At 39.8% G+C, this 19,053-nt stretch overlaps 1 protein-coding gene across 15 annotated transcripts in view; it reads right to left on the minus strand.

Annotated features, from left to right (window-relative positions):
• Dtna (dystrobrevin alpha) overlaps positions 1–19,053 on the minus strand; it is a 358,988-nt gene that overhangs the window by 141,762 nt on the left and 198,173 nt on the right. The window lies entirely within an intron of this gene.

Raw genomic sequence — 19,053 nt, forward strand, 5'->3', positions numbered from 1 at the left:
CTCTTCGGTCCTGAGCCACCTGCCTTCTAGGTTTATAATTAGCCAGGGTCTCTGTTCACCAACTGTACTGTGGTCACACATGCCCCAGGAACCTCCCGTCTGCTGATTCATTGGCCTGCAATATTAAGTTCCAGATTCCAGTTCAAATTAGCCTCTCAGCTCCTCATTCTCTCATATGCTCTCACTGCCCACTTGTACCTCTGCAATGCTATCATGTCTTCCTATAAGTGTTATTGCGATGGCCACATGAGTGGTTATATTCATTTTATTTTATCTCCTATCACTCAGAGAACTGTCAGTGTTGCAGTATCACGAACACCTGGAATGCATGCCCGTTAGAACACCGCAGTGACCTCAGGCTGGCAGAGTGGCTGACGTGTCGTAGAAAAAGGCCAGAAGAAACAGGAGGAGATTTCTGTGTGCAGCAGTTAGTGGGAGCAGTAACTGAGGGATATTAGTCTGGGAGTGAGTCCAGAAGGGGAGAGACTCAAGCCTTGCGGTAAGGAAAGCCATGGGGACTCAGGTGGGGACTGGGAAGGCTCCCATCTCTAAGTAGCTCTTGGTTGGAGGTACTCAGTGTAAAAGAGAAGAAAACTGCACAGGGAACACAGCTGATGCCAAATTAATACTTAAGAAGAAAATGAGAAAGCTTCTCTCTATTGTCCTTATAGCTTCTTATTTTGAAGGGATGAGAAAATGAGATGACGAAAGACTCTTTTAGAATAAATAATTAAAATTTCCACTTTAACAAAGTTAAGTAACTTTGCCAACATATAACATTAAAAAAACTTAGCTGTGTTGTTTGTGGGTGTGAACCTATACAACAGCCATCACTCAGACAATTAGACTCTGTTTCTATAGAACAAGTTGTGTAGCCTTTTCCTTGGTGAGAACATTTTTTTTTTTTTTTAAATTACAAACAATGAGGATCTAAAGTTCTGTTTAAGCCAAAGTAGTCCATTTTGGATAACTGTGAAGAACCTCAAAGAGTCCAAACGTCCATTGAATATCAATAATTACACTATAGGGCTGCTTAGAAATGAAAAAAAAATTACTTTTTACTTCCCAGTTTACATTCCAAGTTTTGTTTTTTTTTATTTTTTTTATTTTTTTTTATCAGTTACATTTTATTAACTCTGTATCCCAGCCGTGTCCCGATCCCTCATTCCCTCTCAGTCCCTCCCTCATCTCCACCGTGCCCCTTTCCAAGTCCACTGATAGGGGGGACCTCCTCCCCATTCATCTGATCCTGTTTTATCAGGTATCTTCAGGACTGGCTGCAAAGCCCTCCTCTGTGGCCTAACAGGACTGCTCCTCCCTTCAGGGGTGGGGAGACCAAAGAGCCAGTCATTGAGTTCCTATTAGAAATAGTCCCTGTTCCCCTCACTTTGGGAAACCAATTGGTTACTGAGCTACCACAGGCTACATCTGAGTGGAGGTTCTAGGTTATATCCATACATGGTCCTTGGTTGAATGTCAGTCTCAGAAAAGACCCTGTGCCCAGATATATTTGGTCCTTGTGGAGCTCCTATCCTTTCCCCATCAGACTAACTCCCCTTCTTTCTTATGATTCCCTGTAACATTCCAAGTTTTGAATGAGAGTACTTTCTCTGTAACTGACAGAAAGTTAAATTAAGGACCTTTTAGGGTCTTTGTTTAATTGTATGTAATATTTTTAATTTAAATGAAAATAACAAATACATGTTGTGAAGTAAATAAACCTATATTACAGAGATTAATACTTTTCCACATAAATCAGCATATGAACTGTTAGTGTGATGACATTTTTAACAAAGTGTGTTCTTATGACTCTATCACTCCGGGTTCCTGCCTGTGGACTCCAACCTGGTCTCTTTTCCTATTAAGCCCCATGTGTCCTTTTGTCCTTGTGGCATTTTATGCTTTTCTGACAAAATTGAGGCTGTCTATAAAGCAAAGCAGAAAGATAAAATTGCATGAGGAACACAATGGAGTTCTTCCTCAGGTTTTGTCATTTCTATTAGCAGGTAATTTTAATTCTTATTTATTGATTTGTTCTTATTTGTTGACAGTGCTTGTGAGCTGTCATGTGGGTGCTGGGAATTGAACCCTGGTCCTCTGGAAGAGCAGTTAGAGCTCTTAACCACCAAGCCATCTCTCTAGCCTCTATTGATTCGTTTTTGAGACAAGGTCTTGCTACAGACCTTAGGCAACTAACCACGTACCCTAGGCTTGCCACGAACTCTTAACAATCCTTTTTCCTCTGCCTCCTAATTGCAAGTGTGCACTACCATGTCCAGCTAACTCTTCAACTGTTCAGAAGCCTATCATTAATTTCCTATCATTAATTGTCAAATCAAATTCAAATGACTTGTGGATTTACACTGTGTAGCACAAAAGCATAGTAAGAATATGTTCTGAAGTCAAACAAACAAAAACGAATATATTCTGACAGTTTACACTTTCATCCCTATTATGGAGGCATGATTTAAAAAAATGTATCTCAAGCATGAGAATATTGTCTGAATATTCATGTTGTGAATTGTTTTTCTGTATCTACTCTAGTGTTCTAGGACCTGAAATTCAGTTCTGTCTGTAAGATTCATTGGCCATGCTTCCTCCAGATCTATATTAAGCTCATGATCTAACTGTTACAGAAAATCATTAAGTTCCCTGGTTGTGTGACAATTACAATAATATCAACAGAAAAGACATTTCTAAAGTGTTTTCCTGGATGGATTTATTCATATTAATTAAGGCTTATGTATAATTCATTAGAAACTAGTCTCTAAGCAATGGAAATGAGCATTAGGTTGTTCATGTCCATATGCATGCATTAGGGAAAGTAGGGTTTTGTTTTTGTTTTTGTTTTTGTTTTTAAATCAGTGTAATCCAACCAGGAGACAGAGCTGCAAAGCCCAGTACGCATGCGTGTGTGTTTGTAAGAGCTCTTTTGGGAGTGTGCTGCCAAACCAGTTCTAGAGATGATCACTATTTTCTCAATGACTTCACTTTGTAAATGAGAAGTAAATTCCAAAGAGCTCAAAGCCACAGGGAATTGTGTGTTTGCGGTTGGGTGAGATGAGGATCCTGCCTGCGGGAAAATGAAGTGCCAAACAGGGAAGATATTTTATTGACCTTGTGCATAGAACATCTTAAAAGTGAGGTCCAGGGAGCGCTGCTTCTTTTAGTTGGCAAGCAGAATGACAGTGAGTTGCCACATGAAACAAGACAAGAAAGTGATGCAATGAGTTTCAAAGAATCATGCTAGTTAGAAAGAACAATAATAATCATGATGAAAGAACACTGGTCTGGGACAATTGTCAAGCGCTTACCTAGAACTATGCAAGGACCCTTAGCACAATAAATAGATAGATGATAGATGATAGATAGGTAGATAGATAGGTAGGTAGGTAGATAAGTATGTATGCAGGTATGTAGATAGGTAGGTAGGTAGATAAGTATGTATGCAGGTAGGTAGATGATAGGTAGGTAGATAAGTATGTATGCAGGTAGATAGGTAGGTAGGTAGATAAGTATGTATGCAGGTAGGTAGATAGGTAGGTCGGTAGAGTCAATAATGAATGTTTCAACTGTGTGCCTTTGTGGTTTTCTTGGTGTAGGATGTAAACATTTAACTTCCCAGAAGCCCAGCATGCGCACAAAGTACCAGACTTAGCAAATATATTTTAAAGTTTAAGCATGAGCCAAATATTGAATGGTATCCATATGAACTAAAATTACTCATTGTTTATTTGAAATTGAAACTTAAGGCGGAGCTGGCATCACAGGTCTATAATCCACACTACTGGGGAGACGGAGGCAGCAGGGTAGCAAGGTTGAATCCTGCTTGGACAACTTAGTAAGCCTTTGTTTCAAAGTGAAAAATGCAAAATGGACTGAGGCTGAAGCTCAGGGTGTTTGCCACCATGCACAAGGCCCTGGATAGAGTCTTCAACACACACATACACACACACACACACACACACACACACACACACACACTCACAAACGACATTCTGTATTTAATAACATAATAGACTTGGAAAACATTTGGTGTGATTTAATTGTCTTTGTTTGGGATAAAAGAAAAGTCTTTCTCCAGCCTAGCCTTTATTTCTGCCACACATCTTCTGTTCAGATGAATTCCTCAGCCTATGTCAGAAGGAGTTCCGGCCAGGGAAGGCAGGCAGAACCCTGCTGTGCACACACACTCTCAGCTGTAAGTGTGTTTACAGTGAACCCACTATTCTTATTGCAGCAGGGAAAGAGGGAGCATCATCTCTGGGAGGGTAACCACAAACCCAGTGTCTTTGGTTTTATAGCAGGTGGACATAAGTGACTGCATTGCACTTTCTATTCTGAGTTAATTCACAAACTTCATCGCTACACAGAGCTCTTCCTGTTCAGAAAATAGATCTGACACACAAGGACAAGTAACTCAGGAGAGTGGATAAAACCTAAACCCCCTCTTATGGAAAACAGTAGACAAAATTCCCAACCATTTCAATGAATTGTGGCCATTGTGGGTTTTCTGGAGTACCTTGAAAACCTAAAAGCCAAGGTTTATATTATGAGAGACAGACAAATGCTCTGTTGTTTTTGTAAAAGCTTTTAGGATGCTGATAAACCTAGTAAGGAGGAGTCTAATGTCATGGTAAGAACAGAAATTATATTAAAGCAAGGAGTAAATAACAAAATCGCTTCTGCTGGTTGCTCTCAAATGCCAACAGAACTGAGAAGGTTTCAATAGCACCTAAAATGTGTTCCGCATACCTCAGCTGCCATGATGTTTGTTTCTGTAAAGCTACAACTTGAAGGAGAGGAAAAATTCCCTGTAACTAATAGCCATCTAACTGTTCACTCACGTGTTCATTAATGCAGCAAAGAGTTAAATATGTGGGCCAGACTCAAGAGGACACATTGGTAGCACACAGTGGTAAACAAGACAGAAATAGTTTTTACCCTCAGGGATCTTAACAGTCACAGAGGAGAAGACAGACATTAAAAATGATTACAAAAAATAATGCTATAAATGTTACTTAAAGAAGTTCAGTTACTACAGACCCTGCTTATCCAATAAGACTCATCACCATCATCATTACCACTGTCATATTTACCATCACCGACATCATCATCTCCATCACTTATGCACTATATATCATACACTGTGGCTCTGTGAATCCTTTATCTAGTATTAAATTTTAGCAATAAAATTTAGCAATTTTAGCAGTTCACATGAGTCTTAGAAGACAGTAAACTGAGTATTCTGAAAGATACAACAGGAGACTTCTTTTTCTGTAGGTGCAACCTCCACTCTCTCCCAAAGAGGCTGCTGAGAAACACTTTGTGTGCTAGCATCTTGATACATTTGGAAATACAAATGTTGGGAACAAGTGCAATGTTTCTTGGCATGGGTATGATGGAGAACATTTGTATCTCTAACAAGCCAGACTGAGGCCAAATGATTGAAAGCAGAGAAGACACTTTGGTGAGGTGATAAAGAAAACTGTGATTCTCCCTCTCATCCTTGCTGACCTCCAACCTTTAGTGATGCTGCTGGATGTAGTGACATGAGTAGAGTTTTTGCAAGGAGCAGACCTTGAAGTCCCATAAAGTGGAAGAAGAGACCTCAACATGCACAGACATTAGGGCCAGAAGAACAAGAGGACTATAGAGGACAGTAATCCTGAGGGCATCCAGGGATTGTGGGGATAATTCAACTTTGTGTTAGTTCTTAAGAGACCAGGCATGGGAGGAGATGAGGCAGGGAGGGTGGGTTTGGGAGGGAATGAGGGAGGGGGCTACAGGTGGACACAAAGTGAATAAACTGTAATTAACATAAAAAATTAAAAATTTAAACAACAATAAAAGAGTTCTAGTTCTAGGACATATCTCCAAATGTAGATATGTGGATCTAAATCAGTTCTAGCTTCAAAACGATACTTGAACCCAAATCCAACCTAAAGGATTCATATACATATATACGGTTTTTGAAGCCAGGGTTTCCTTGAATAGCCTTGGCTGTCCTGGACTTGCTTTAGAGACCAGGCTGGCCTCTAACTCAAAGAGATATGCCTGCCTCTGCTTCCCCGACTGCCTCTGCTTACTGAGTGCTGGGATTAAAAGCAGGAGCCACCATGCCTAACCAATATTCCTATTTGCTGTGTTTCACCAGATTTTGTGACAAAGGCAGGAGGGCTAAGGAACAGTTTAGCAGTCAAGGGCATATTATAATTTTTTTTTTCTGCAGAGGACCTGAGTTTGGTTACCAGTACCCACATCCCTGGCTTAAAACTGTATGCCACTCCAGCTCCAGAGAATACTATGCCCTCTCTGGAGCCCATGGGAACTGTACTTGTTTGAGCACAAACCCACATACAGACACATAATTAAAAATAATAAGACGTTAAAAAAAACCCATTCTTTAAAAAAGAAGGCACAAAGAGTCCCAAGGCAACACTTCTTTCTCGTGTTATCTCTTCTTTCCTGGCTCTGAATGACTTAGTTCCTGCTTGGCCAGAGTACAGTGTATCACAGTTCCTACAACAGAGCCCCCAGCAACTGTGTTCTGCTTCCATGCTGAATGTTCAAGGCACTTTTATAACCTCACCCAACATACGGAATCTTGCTTCTTTTGAATGAAGTACATGGTACTAAATAAATCTCAAGGCCTTGCCAGTGCTTTGACTGCAAGTTTCTCATCCAGCAGTTGTTCCACGGGAATTATCTACAAAATGCAGCTCTGGCAAGCACAGCCACTCAGCGGGACATGAGTGCAGACCTTGCTTTTGGTGTGCTGTGGACAGACTTTAAGAGCAACGTGTGCATCCTGTGGGTTCTGGGAAGAAAACAGGGAACGCCATGTCCTGACAGAAGCAAATGCTTCTATTTATTTTTGGAGTTACCCCCTTAGAACTGTGAAAAGGTGAGGGTTTTGCTTTTTATTTTCATTCAGAACCAAGGACAGGAAACACAAAGGTTAGGAAAGCACAAACCTTGAAGTCTTAAGGTCCCACTAAATGTATCTAGTGTGTCCGGGAGTCTTAATCACTGGGTACATGAACCCTCTGCAGGTATAAATAACTCCAGGCTTCTTTTAGGCTTCCTGCTGTGGTTGAGATGCTGCCAGACCTACAAAGACTATTGTTTCTGGGTTGCCATTTATTCCTCTCCCATTTCGTATGTCCCACCTTCCCCCTTTCCTTTGTGCCTTAACTTAGGCTGTGGTTCTTTTTATGTTTTTCAGAATACCTAGTGTGCTCTTAAAAATATTCCTTAGGGACCAGGCATGGATTGTGTTCAATCTCTTTAAAAACATCAGTGTCGGAGTATGAAACAACCCTGGCCCCATGTGTATACTCATGTACGTACACTTGTGTGCATTCATACAGAGGCTGTTCACCTTATCCTTAGAGACAGGGTCTCTCATTAAGCTGAAATGCCCTTAGTAGGCTAGGCTGAGATCTGCTTTTGTCTGATTCTCTTGCTGGGATTACAAGCTAACAGCACCACTTTCAGGTATGATCTTTTTTTTTTCTTGTTTTTGTTTGTTTGTTTGTTTTTGTTTGTATCCTTGAGGGATCTGGGGATAAAACTCAGGTCCTCATGTTCTTTGTGACAAGAACTTTACCGAGTTATCTCCTAGCCTTTGACTTTAATGTATGGAAAGGAGTGAATATTTTCCCTAAGGGTTATGCTCCGACATTTGCTTTGTTAGCCCTTCTTGAAACATTGCTCCCCAGGGAGAAAGAAGCCACCTGACACTTTGGTGCTTCATTTGGAAGGGATTAAAAATTGGTGTATGATTTCTTTATATTTTCTCAGTCCTAGAAACAGATAACCTCTCTATCTTTCCTTTGGCCGAACATATAGTAGTTGTAGGAGGTCAGACACTTGGCTTAAAATCATGGCTGTGCAATAATGTCAGGTTGTTAGAAGTGAGTGGAGCTTTCCTGACTTTCATTTTCCTCATTTGAAAGTAGATACATTCTTTTGTAAACATCCATAAGGGTGGAACAATGGACTGTGTCTCTTTAAACGGTGACCAAAACAAGCCTCTTCTCCCTTGTGATGCTTAGTGTTGATTGTCAACCAGACAGGATCTAGAATTACCTAGGTTATCCACGCCACTCCTCTCAGGGGTTATCTTGATTAGCGTAACTGAGGTGGGAGGAGACACCCTACAAGTGGGCAGCGACATTACCTAAGCCTGGTTTCTGGAGGAGGGGCATGGGAGGAGAAGAGGGAGGGAAGGCAGGATTTGGGGGGAATGAAGGAGGGGCCCACAGCTGACATACAAAGTGAATAAATTGTAATAAAGAAAAAGTAAATAAAAGTAAAAAGGAGAAATTTGCTTGAGCATGCATGCTTATTGTTTTCTGTTTCCTGACTGAAGCTGAAACTTGCCCAGTTGTCTGAAGCTCCAACCACTATGACCTTCCCCATCTTGACAGCGGCACCCTGGAACTGTGAGCCCGAGTAAACCCCCTTTTCCTTAAGTTGGCTTCCTGCCAGGCATCACATCACAGCAACGGGAAAAGTAGCTGATTCAACTCTGCTCATACCAGAGATTCTGTCTCAGCAAGAGAACCAGCCACACAACCCACTGTGTGGAGACAGTCATTTCTAACATCATGCTCAGTTTCCTTCTGCCCCTTCCTGCCCCTCTTCTCCAGTAACAGTGTTGCATGTCACATGCTAGTTTGTAAAAAGCATATAGTCTCTCAAGACACTTTCTTACACGGTTCTTTGAATAATTGTTCATCATGTGGATACATCAAAATTTATTTAACCATTTCTCCATTGCTGGGTATTCGGTTTTTCTTACAATTTTAATGTTTTAAATACACTGCCATCATGATCACTGTTTATGAACTTGGGGTAAAACGATTTCCTTTGTAGAAGTTCCTAGAAGTAGAATTATTGGGTCAATGGTTATAAACATTTTAAATGAATTAAAAATATCATAAAACTCTTCTAAGGGGAATTAAGTAAATCCCATTATTGTAAAATAATGCTTAGTAAACTAACATTTTTGTAGCTGTATAGCATTTATTATCCATGCAGTGACTTTACTTACTGATTTCCCTAATATGAGACATTTCCTTTTACTATTTTTATCATTATGAGTGATGCCATCAAAAGATTATTTGTACATAAGTGTTTGTGTTCATTTCAGACTATTTCTTCAGGAGGCTCCAAAAGCAATATTTTTTTTATCAAAGGCTGCAATTATTTCAGTTTGCACATGTACATTAGGCCATGGACTCCCACCCTTCCCAAAAGGATGTGGTGATCTTTCCATGCTGTGTGTTCCTTCTTCGCATGGGGAGGCAGCACAGCCGTGGTTCAGCGCACAGCCTGTGGCAATGGACCAGCTTTGAAAGGAACAGCAACCTCTGTCTTTTAGGATCGTCTTGGGGGTTAACTGATACGTCTATTTCTAGATGCCTTTCTAGGAAAGTTCTTACCATTATTGGCTATTACTTACACATTTTAAAAATCTTCCTCATACCATTTCTCTGACATGGGAATGCTTAAATGTTAATGCTGTGAACCGTAACCTAGATTCTTATACCATAAAACCTCTTTTATCTCAGATCATTAAAAATTCTTCTAGATATTTGCTCAAAAGGAAAAAAAAAACAATATGCTTAAAGACATTTACATGGATTTCTGCAGCAGCTTTATTTGAATGGGCACACACTATAAACAACCTGATGTAGAATAACAGGTAAATGGGAAAACAAGAACTTATTTAAGTAATAAAAATAATCATGTTTTGATACATACAAGAATGTGCCCGGATCACAAAATGATTATACTGAATAAAGGAAACCAGACAAAAAGTGTTCATTAGATAGCTTTGTGTACATAGATTTTAGAAAATCAAGCAAACAATAGTGACTTACAGAAGATCTGTGTTTGCCTGGAGCAGGAGAGTGGGAGGCATTGCCAAGAAGCTTGAGGAGGCATTGTGGTGATTTGTGTTTTCAGCGTATTGATTCTAGAGAGGACTTGGGATGTCTACAGTACCTCAACAATTTTACTTGTATAATGTAAGTAGTATAGTTTATCACCAATGATATCACAATAAAGTTGTTTGAAAATTTCTTTTTCTCTATTATTTCCTAAGCTTGCTTTACTAAATCTAACTAACAATGACTTAGTTGTCTTTTATTTTACACCCTAAACTGTTTTTCTTCCCAATATTATAACTGCATAATAAATTTCTTCCTTATTGGTAAGTCTTTCTTACCCGGCTTATCCTAATCCACACATAAGCATTGCTCATATTGTCTACACTGTCTCCAGGGTTTTGTCTATATTAATACCCTCCCTAGTTGTAGTCCAACTTAACTGTAACTGTGTGAAAAACTCAAAAGCTGGTAGATAGGTTTTCTCTTTGATTTAGTCTCTCTTGCTCAAGCCTGCCCTAATCAAAGGATTATATCAGAAGAGACTATTTAAACTCAAAGCATTGCTTTAACAGATTACTAAATACTCAGTGATAGATGCTGAAATTCAGAATTTTTTGCACTTTAAAGGAAAGCATATATATATGCTTATATATATAATTAAAAGCATATATAATTAAGTGCAGCCATGCTAGTTAAAGAACTTCTGAGTTTAGCTAAATTGGAACTACTTGTTACTGATGGTCATGTGCTGTGTTTTTTTCTTCCTGCCCAGATTTTAATAACTGCTTCTAATGGAGAATTAGTAGAGGTAAGAATATTTCTTAACTCTCTAGGAGGCAAAAAAAAAAAAACATCTAAGCTCAAAGGCAATGTTGGGTAATAGGTGGGTGCAAAGAATTCACAGGGCATATGATCCAAAGGTCATATATACAACTAGAAAGACAGTAAGCATTTCATAGGCAAGATAAGGTTATACTGTTATACTGTGTCTCCTTGTTACATGTATGAGAGAGTGGTTTGGGGCCACAATAATGTCATTTTTATTAATTTAGTGTAAGTTTAACATATCTGTCCCATCATCTGGTTTTGCCCATTTGAGTTCACCTATCTAGAGTTTTCCATTCTTTCATATTACTGTCCCATGTCGGGAATTGTTATTGATGACTATTCTTTTCTATTTAAAAAATAAGCAAACTTTACAGAAATGTGTAAGTGTCAGAATGATTACTTGGAGGGGTACAGAGCACCAGTGATCAGGTAGCTGACATTTTTAAATACATGTATGTATATAGAGTATTTTGGAAATACCCTTAAGAAGAAGATTTAACTTGAAAATATTCTGAAGAAATGAAAGAGCCATTTATTGGAAACTACAGTTTCATGTGTGCATGCACATCTGGCCATATGTGTGGTGTGTATATGAGGGCGTGTGCACGCATGTGTGTGTGTGGTCAGACGTGCCTTTCAATTTTTGTTTGAGATGGTCTTTCAATGGCTTGGAAATTCACATAGAAGGCCAGTCTACCTGGCTAGCAAACTCAAATTTCTGTCTGTCTCCATCATTCATCTCCCCACAACAAGCATCCTATTTGGCTTTTAAATGCATTATTATTTTTTTTATTATTGAATTCTCTTCTCTCAGCAAGCCCTTTGTCTTTCTGCCCCTGTTCCCCCCAGGTCTGATATCAACCCTCATTTTTTCTACATGTTCCCTCTCTTACCCTGTTCCCTCTCTATGACCACTTCCACTGTCTCTTCTCTTTGCAGTTCTGAGTGGGAATTAATCTTCCTCTCTTGGGTTCTCTTTGTTACTTATCTCCTTCGGGGCTGTGTGTTGTAGTATGGTTATCCTGTACTTTTGTTTGTTTTTGAGACAGGGTCTCGTTGTATAGATCTGACTGGCTTAGAACTCTCTTATATACACCATGCTGACCTCAAACCCACAGAGATGTGCCTGCCTCTGTTTCCTACGTGCTGTGATTAAAGGCGTGAACCACTGTGCAGGGCTATTTTCCTTCATCTTTACCTGGGCATGAGTCCCCTGACTAGTTATCCAGCACCTAGTGGTCAGCTGTAGATACATTTGCATTCACACAGCACTGAGTGGACTCAGGTTGTATTTACATACATATTTGAATTTGAGTATCTGTGATAACAATGGTTAAAAAAGGAGGCCTTGAATTTGGGGAGTGTTGGAAATGGGAGCAACAAGAAGGAGGAAAGAAAAGGTGGGGCTGATGCTATAATTGTATTTTAATTAAATTAAAAAACCCAGCAAATGAATAAATACTTTTTAAAAGAGGAAACAGGGGTGCTATCTACTTTCCAGGATTGTAGGAGATTCAGCTGTTATGTAATGAAAACACTTTCTGAACTGTGATTCACCACACAAATGTTAGTTATTACTATTGCTAAAAGTCTGTTACTTCTCTAGACAGTGAAGTAATACAATATTTGCATAGGGAGCTGGAGTGGAGGCTCAGTTGGCAACATGCTTGCCTTGCAAGCATGAGGGCTTCAATTCAATACTGAGAACCATGTAAAAATCTGTGCATGGTGGTGCCTGGTTATTATCTAAGACCTGGGGAGGAGAAGGCAGGCAGATCCTTGAGTTAATGGCCTCCCCTAGCTTAACCAACAAGGCTCAGATCTCAGTGAGAGGCTCTATCTCAAACCAAACCAAACCAAACCAAACCAAACCAAACCAAACCAAGCCAAGCCAAAAGGGAAATGGCATAATGTAGTTTATCTCTATTTCTGCAATAAACCTGCTGACCAACATGCTGACCAAAAGCAACTGAATGGAAAGAAGCTGAAGCGGGAACCCAGACTGGCACCTTAAGCAGAAACTATAGAGGAACACTGCTTGCTGTCTTGGTCCGTGTTCATACTTAGCCACTCTTCTGCCTAGGAATCTGACCAGACAATCTGCTTAGGAAATAGTACCAATCACACTGAGCTACTAATGTAGGTCCTCCTACATTAATTAGTAATCAAGACAGTCCCTTACAGACATACCTATAGGCCAACCTGATGAAGACAATTATCCAATAGATATCTTGTTTCAGGTAATGATTCTAGGCTGTGACAAGTTGATAGTTAATCTTAATTAGGACGTAGTAGCAGAGACCTCTGGCCTCCATAGGCAAACACACAAACAAGTTTGCAGACATAGTTTTGGAGGATACTTTCTGATCCCTCTTGTCAGCCTCCTGTGGCAGTTGGTTAGCACACTTGCCCGGTGACATAATTAGTCAACACATTTGCATTCTCACTGCAGAGTAGTCATAGACAGAGGTGTCAAGGTAACTGCCAGTTTTTCAGATTTCAGCCTTTGTCTAATTTCTATTCCATAGTCTTCTGTATACCTCCAGAACCACCCCTTTCCCCAAGCCACACTGTGCTCAAATCTCTTTGCTTCCCTATGTGGCTTATTCATCATGCACAGCCCACAGCAGCAGCACCCTCCCGGGAACCCGGCACAACAGAAGCGTTGTTCTAGCCTCGCCTTGTGTCTGTATGTGTCCTATCTTTAATTCTGCATCTGTCAGCATGCACATTTCAGTGAGATTTAAAGCCAACTAACTGTCCATGGAATTCCTCTAGTACAGAAACTGACCATCCACCCACACCCAGAAATCCACATCAGGAGGAAATAGATCCAAGTCCGAGTTTGTACTTGGGTCTAACTGAGTCTGCCTGGAATTGCTCACTTGACCTTGGTGGCAACTTCTTCCTATCTAGCCACACAGAATGAGGCTTTGGCCAGCCACCGACCTGATGTTCCAACTTCTCAGTTGCTACCTTAGGTTGGAAAAATGTCAGAGCATGCATTCAGTTTCTAGCAAGATGGCAGTGAACCAAGTCATGTATTATTCAAATCCCAAGTATGAGAGGGATTTCATTTTCCCTCATTACGCCCATGAGCAACAGACATTCCTTGTTAGAAGGTCAGAGTCCTGCAGGTGTCTTTGTAGATTATTTCAACGAAGCACATTATTTGAGGTTGAGACTTAGCTATGTCAGTCAACTTGATTGACAGAGTTTCAATAGAAAGAGGTTTCTTCCACTTGTAAGGGGAACACTCCTATGAAATAAAAATAAGCACCTTTTGTAGACAATAAAGAAGCATGGAGGTTTTAATGTCAGAAAAATTTCATAAAGATCTCATCTCATTTACGTGACAGCCACAGACATGGGATGTGTCTCACAGTTGAAGAATGAAGATGATGTAATCGTATTCCTTTCTAACAGGATGACTGTGGCTACTCTTGTTAGAAAAGCTTGCATATCATAAGAAGTGCTTGATTTCATTGGCCATAATGATCTTTCTCAAATGCCATACACACTGACAATTTTTACAGGGGCTTAAAAATCTATGTTAGATGTTTTCTACTCAGTTTATCGTAAAGACAGACAACTGATAAAAGCCTTCTCAGATCTGCCCTTTACGAAGTCTGCTAGACTCCCAACTACATTCATCTTTGTTTTGGATGGTAACTAACTTGCCCCTCCAGTAAGTCCTCCTTCTGGTCTACCATCTATGCTGCTGCCATTTGAAACTCATCAAGGGCACACAGCTTCCGGGCGTTCAGAGTGAATTAGTTTAAACTCTATAAAAGAGTAGGGAGGTGGAGACTCAGCATGGTGGACAGAATTGACTTTGAGCTGACATCCCAGACCTGAAATTCCTGGTACTCCCCTCATTAAGAAATCAGCACCTGTTCACGTCCTAGGTTGTGGTAAGCGTCAAGTAGCACAGATGAATGCCTGATGCCAGGTTGTCAGTGTATGGTTATTGTGGTGGTAGTGACGGTGACAGGGGTGGTGGTGATAATGGTGACAGAATTGGTGGTGATGATGCTGACAAAAGTGCTCTTTGAGCACCTTTCTGAGTTTTTCCATTTGTTTAAATTGTAGCTATTTGAAATATATAATTGACAAGTGTCTTTCATTTGCATTTTTTGGGGGGTTCAAATCATAAATCTCTTCCTTTCCAATATTTATTTTCCCCTTCTCTTTCTGCCTTTCCCTTTTTTTCTCCTCCTCTCCTACCTTTTCTAGTGACTTTCTTATTCCCTGCCCCTGTCTGCCTTCCTTGGTTTGTTGTTATTGTTTTCAGACAAAGACTTGCTAAGTAGTCCAGTTTGGGCTAAAGCTTGCAATCTTCCTGCTTTGTAGCATTAAGTGCTGGGGTTGCAGGCACACAGCATAACACTTGGATGCCACTTTTTCTCTTTCCTATATGTTATGAATGCTATTTCTAGCTTGTCATTTGTCTTTTAATTTTCCTTAAAACATTTCCCAGAAGTAATACCACTATTCTTATGTTGCTTCTGCCATTGAGGCCATGCTCTTCTACTCCAAATTCTGTATTTTCTCTATTACTTTCATGGATCCTCACTCAATACGGGAACTGCTAATCCATCTATTATTTCCTCTCATGTGTGAAATAGGCAGAGGTGAGATTTTTTTCCTGATTATAATCTCTCTTCAAGTAATTCAAAATCAAGAGGTTTGAGACATAAAATACTGTTTAGAACTAAAACTTTAATATGTAAGATAATTAAAATATTAAAGGGGCATTGATTGTGAACATTTCATTACATTTATACCAGGGTCAAGGAATATATGACTCTGAAATTATTATAAAAATGAAACCAAGTGAATGCTCTTTATACACTGAAAGTATTACAAATGACTTTTCCCCAGAAATTGAGTTTATTTTCTTATCACATACTGATTGTGCAATTATTGATGAGCTCAATCACTTTTATGAAAGCCTCTAGTGTTTATATAAGAAAACCAGCATCATCTTATAATACAGCCCTTTAAGAACACAACAAAACACATCTTTTATCAGTGATTTGTAAATGCTATTAATGGAATTAATTAAATTTGGAAACGTTTTTCGGAGAACCAGACAATGCATTAGAGATTCCTATTTTCTTTCTAGAAAATATTGTCCCCTTATAAGATTTAGAAACATGTTCTCTAAATCTATGACACACTCCAAATTAGTCACTATTTCCCTTGTCATTCTCACCAGCATTATGACCATGGCATCAGAGTTTTGGTTTTTTTTTTTTTTCTCATTTGAAAAGTTTATGAACCACTAAAAAGAGTCAGAAGTCCAAACTCTTCATATAAAAATTACAGTGGTCAATAATAAAACACATTTTAATGAAATAAAGTTAAAAAATAACACTTGGTAATGGTGCAAGAGCTGATGTTGAATCCTCATTCATTGGCTTACTCAAGGATTGTCTCATGAATATTGTCTTAGCTGGGCGTTGCAGCACATGCCTGTAAACCCATCACTCTGGGAGGCAGAGGCAGGGGGATCACTGTAAATTTGAGACCAGCCTGGTCTACAAAGTGAGTGCAGGACATATTTCTACACAGAGAAATCCTGTTTCGAAAACAAAACAAAACAAACAAATAAACCAAAGAATGAAGGTACCAAGTGGCTCCATGGAGGAAGCTTCCTTTTAAACACTGCCTTAAAGTTTAGTTTTTATTTGTGTATGTATATGCAGGAACAGGTGTCATGACAAGTATGGAGGTTGGAGGACAAGCTTGTGGACGTGATCATTCCCTTCAAACTCAGGTGGGCAGACTTATGTAGCAAGTGTCTGTACCCTCTCAGCCATCTTACTGGCTACCTAAAAGCAACTTCTCTCTTCTGACCTCTCTGTGACAATGGCTGCAGAGATGCTTACATATGGTCTGGTGTCAGATGACATGACAACCTGATAGCAGAATATAGATATTTTTATAAAACACACTTCTTGCTAAATGGTAACTCAAATTAGGGCTGAGACCATTTAACTAAAGGTGTGTGTGTGTTTTATAAGCTAATAGAATGAATTGTATATTGTTTATTGAGCTGGGTAGTGGTGGTGCATGCCTTTAATCCCAGCACTCAGGAGACAGAGGGAGGCAGATCTCTGAGTTGAAGGCCAGCCTAGTTTACAGGTTTCAGGACAGCCAGGGCCACACAGGGAAACCTTGTTTTGAACTCCTCCTGCCCCCACAAATGACCTGTATTTTAAAGTTGGAAGAGTTAAGCGAGAATACTTTTTACTAATTCAACCTTGTATGTACAACTCAGTGCTTTTCTTTAAAATACATTATACTTTTTTTTTGTCAACTTGATATAACCTACACATAGCTTAGAAGAAGAAACCATAATTGAAAAAAAAATGCCTCTATAATATTGACCTGTAGGCAAGTCTGCAGAATATTTTCTTGATTGATGTGATAGGAGCCCACTGGACCTATCTCCACTGTCCTGGGGTGTGTAAGAAAGCAGGTTGAGCAAGGCATTCTTCTATGGTCTCTGCCTTAGTTCCTGCCTCCAGTGTTCTGCTTTGAGTTTCTGCTGTGAGTTCTATTCATGCTAGACTACATCTGCAAACCCAAACAAACCCTTTGCTCTACACGTTGCTTTTACCATGGTTTATGATCACAGCAATAAGATTAAAATGAATTACAGTTTATTCACTTTGTATTCCAGCTGTAGTCTCCTTTCTCATCCCTTCCTACTCTCACCTTCCCTCCCTTGTATCCTCCCATGCCCCTCTCCCAGTCCACTGAGAGGAGAGGTCCCCCTCCCCTTCCATCTGACCCTAGCCTATCATGTCTCATCAGGATGGCTGCATTGTCTTCTTTGATGGCCTGGTAAGGCTGCTCCCCCCTTAGAGGGAGATGATCAAAGAGCCAGTCACTGAGTTCATGTCAGAGACAGTTCCTGTTCCCCTTACTAGGGTACCCACTTGGACACTGAGCTGCCATGGGCTACATCTGTGCAGGGGTTCTAGGTTATCTCCATGCATGGTCCTTGGTTGGAGTATCAGTCTCAAAAAAGATCCCTGTGCCCAGATTTTTTGGTTCTGTTGATCTCCTTGTGGAGTGTTTGTCCCCTCCAGGTCTTTTATCTCCCCCTTCTTTCATAAAATTCCTTGCACTCTGCCTGAAGATTGGTTATGGGTCTCAGCATCTGCTTCTATACCCTGCTGGGCAATAGAAATCTTAATGAAGACATCTACTTAATATCTTATGTGCTAATGAGAAAGGAATCTAGACCATTGAAACTTTTTACCTTTTGTCATTTGAGTCATGTCCTTTCTTTGTGTTTTCTGCCTTCCCTTTTTTCATCCTCTTTTTTTTTCTTTCAATAAAAACAGATCATTCTTCCCCCTACCCCCAGATTATTATTAGTTTTTAAAGCTAAGATGTTACCAGCTTTGGAGAATTTCACATTATAAAATATTTTATGAGGTCTGATTTTTCACTGATTTTTTTTGGGGGGGGGCTTCCTATTCTTTAGTAATAACAACCTACAGTGGTGAAATATTTCATGTCTTGAAGGACATGCTGAAAGATTGTTCTGTAGTATAAATAACAAGAAAAAGACTGAATTCTGAAGGAAGCATTAATCTTTTGCAAATGTGAGTTGTGATTATACTTCCTTTGATATTTGTTCTCGTGGGAAACAGTCCCTCGTTTAAAAAAAACATGGCGAAGTGTGTCCAGAATAGTGACCATAATGCCTAGGTGAAACTTGGGAGTTAGTTTGGACACATTAAAACTGGAGACCAAGGAAACAACAACAAAAATGGAGCATAAAAGAAAGCATAGTAACATGGCTCATCTTGGAACAGTGTATTGTTTTTTTTTTTTTCTATGTGTTAATCAGTGACAGATAATTGACTTTATCTCATCAAGAAAGTATTTTTCAAAGGTTTTCCTTAGTGGATGGCGAACAGGCTATAATATCAGCAAATGTTGCAATTGTTTAGTCATATTTTGCTTTTGTCAGCTGCCAAGACAACTTTGAATAGACAAGAGAGGTTGTATGCTTCGCCCTTGGCTAAAAGTTAAAAGGAATGCCATTCTTTTGAAGGAACGAAGCGTAGAAGGTTAGTAAAATCTACGAACCAGAGAAAGTTATCAGTAAGGACGATTTCTCTTGTTCACAGGCTTGCTTGGGGCATCTCAGAGCCTCCTCCTCGAGGTAAGCTGCCAGGGTGACCAATCGGGAGGAGGTTTCTGTGCTCACTCTGGGATTCCATGGTGCAGCAAGCCACACTGCACTGTTTACATTCGGTTCTTGCAGCTATCTCCAAGCAAGGGTTCATTTTGCACT

This window comes from Meriones unguiculatus, chromosome 2 (genome assembly GCF_030254825.1).
Source record: "Meriones unguiculatus strain TT.TT164.6M chromosome 2, Bangor_MerUng_6.1, whole genome shotgun sequence".
Lineage (NCBI taxonomy): Eukaryota > Metazoa > Chordata > Mammalia > Rodentia > Muridae > Meriones > Meriones unguiculatus.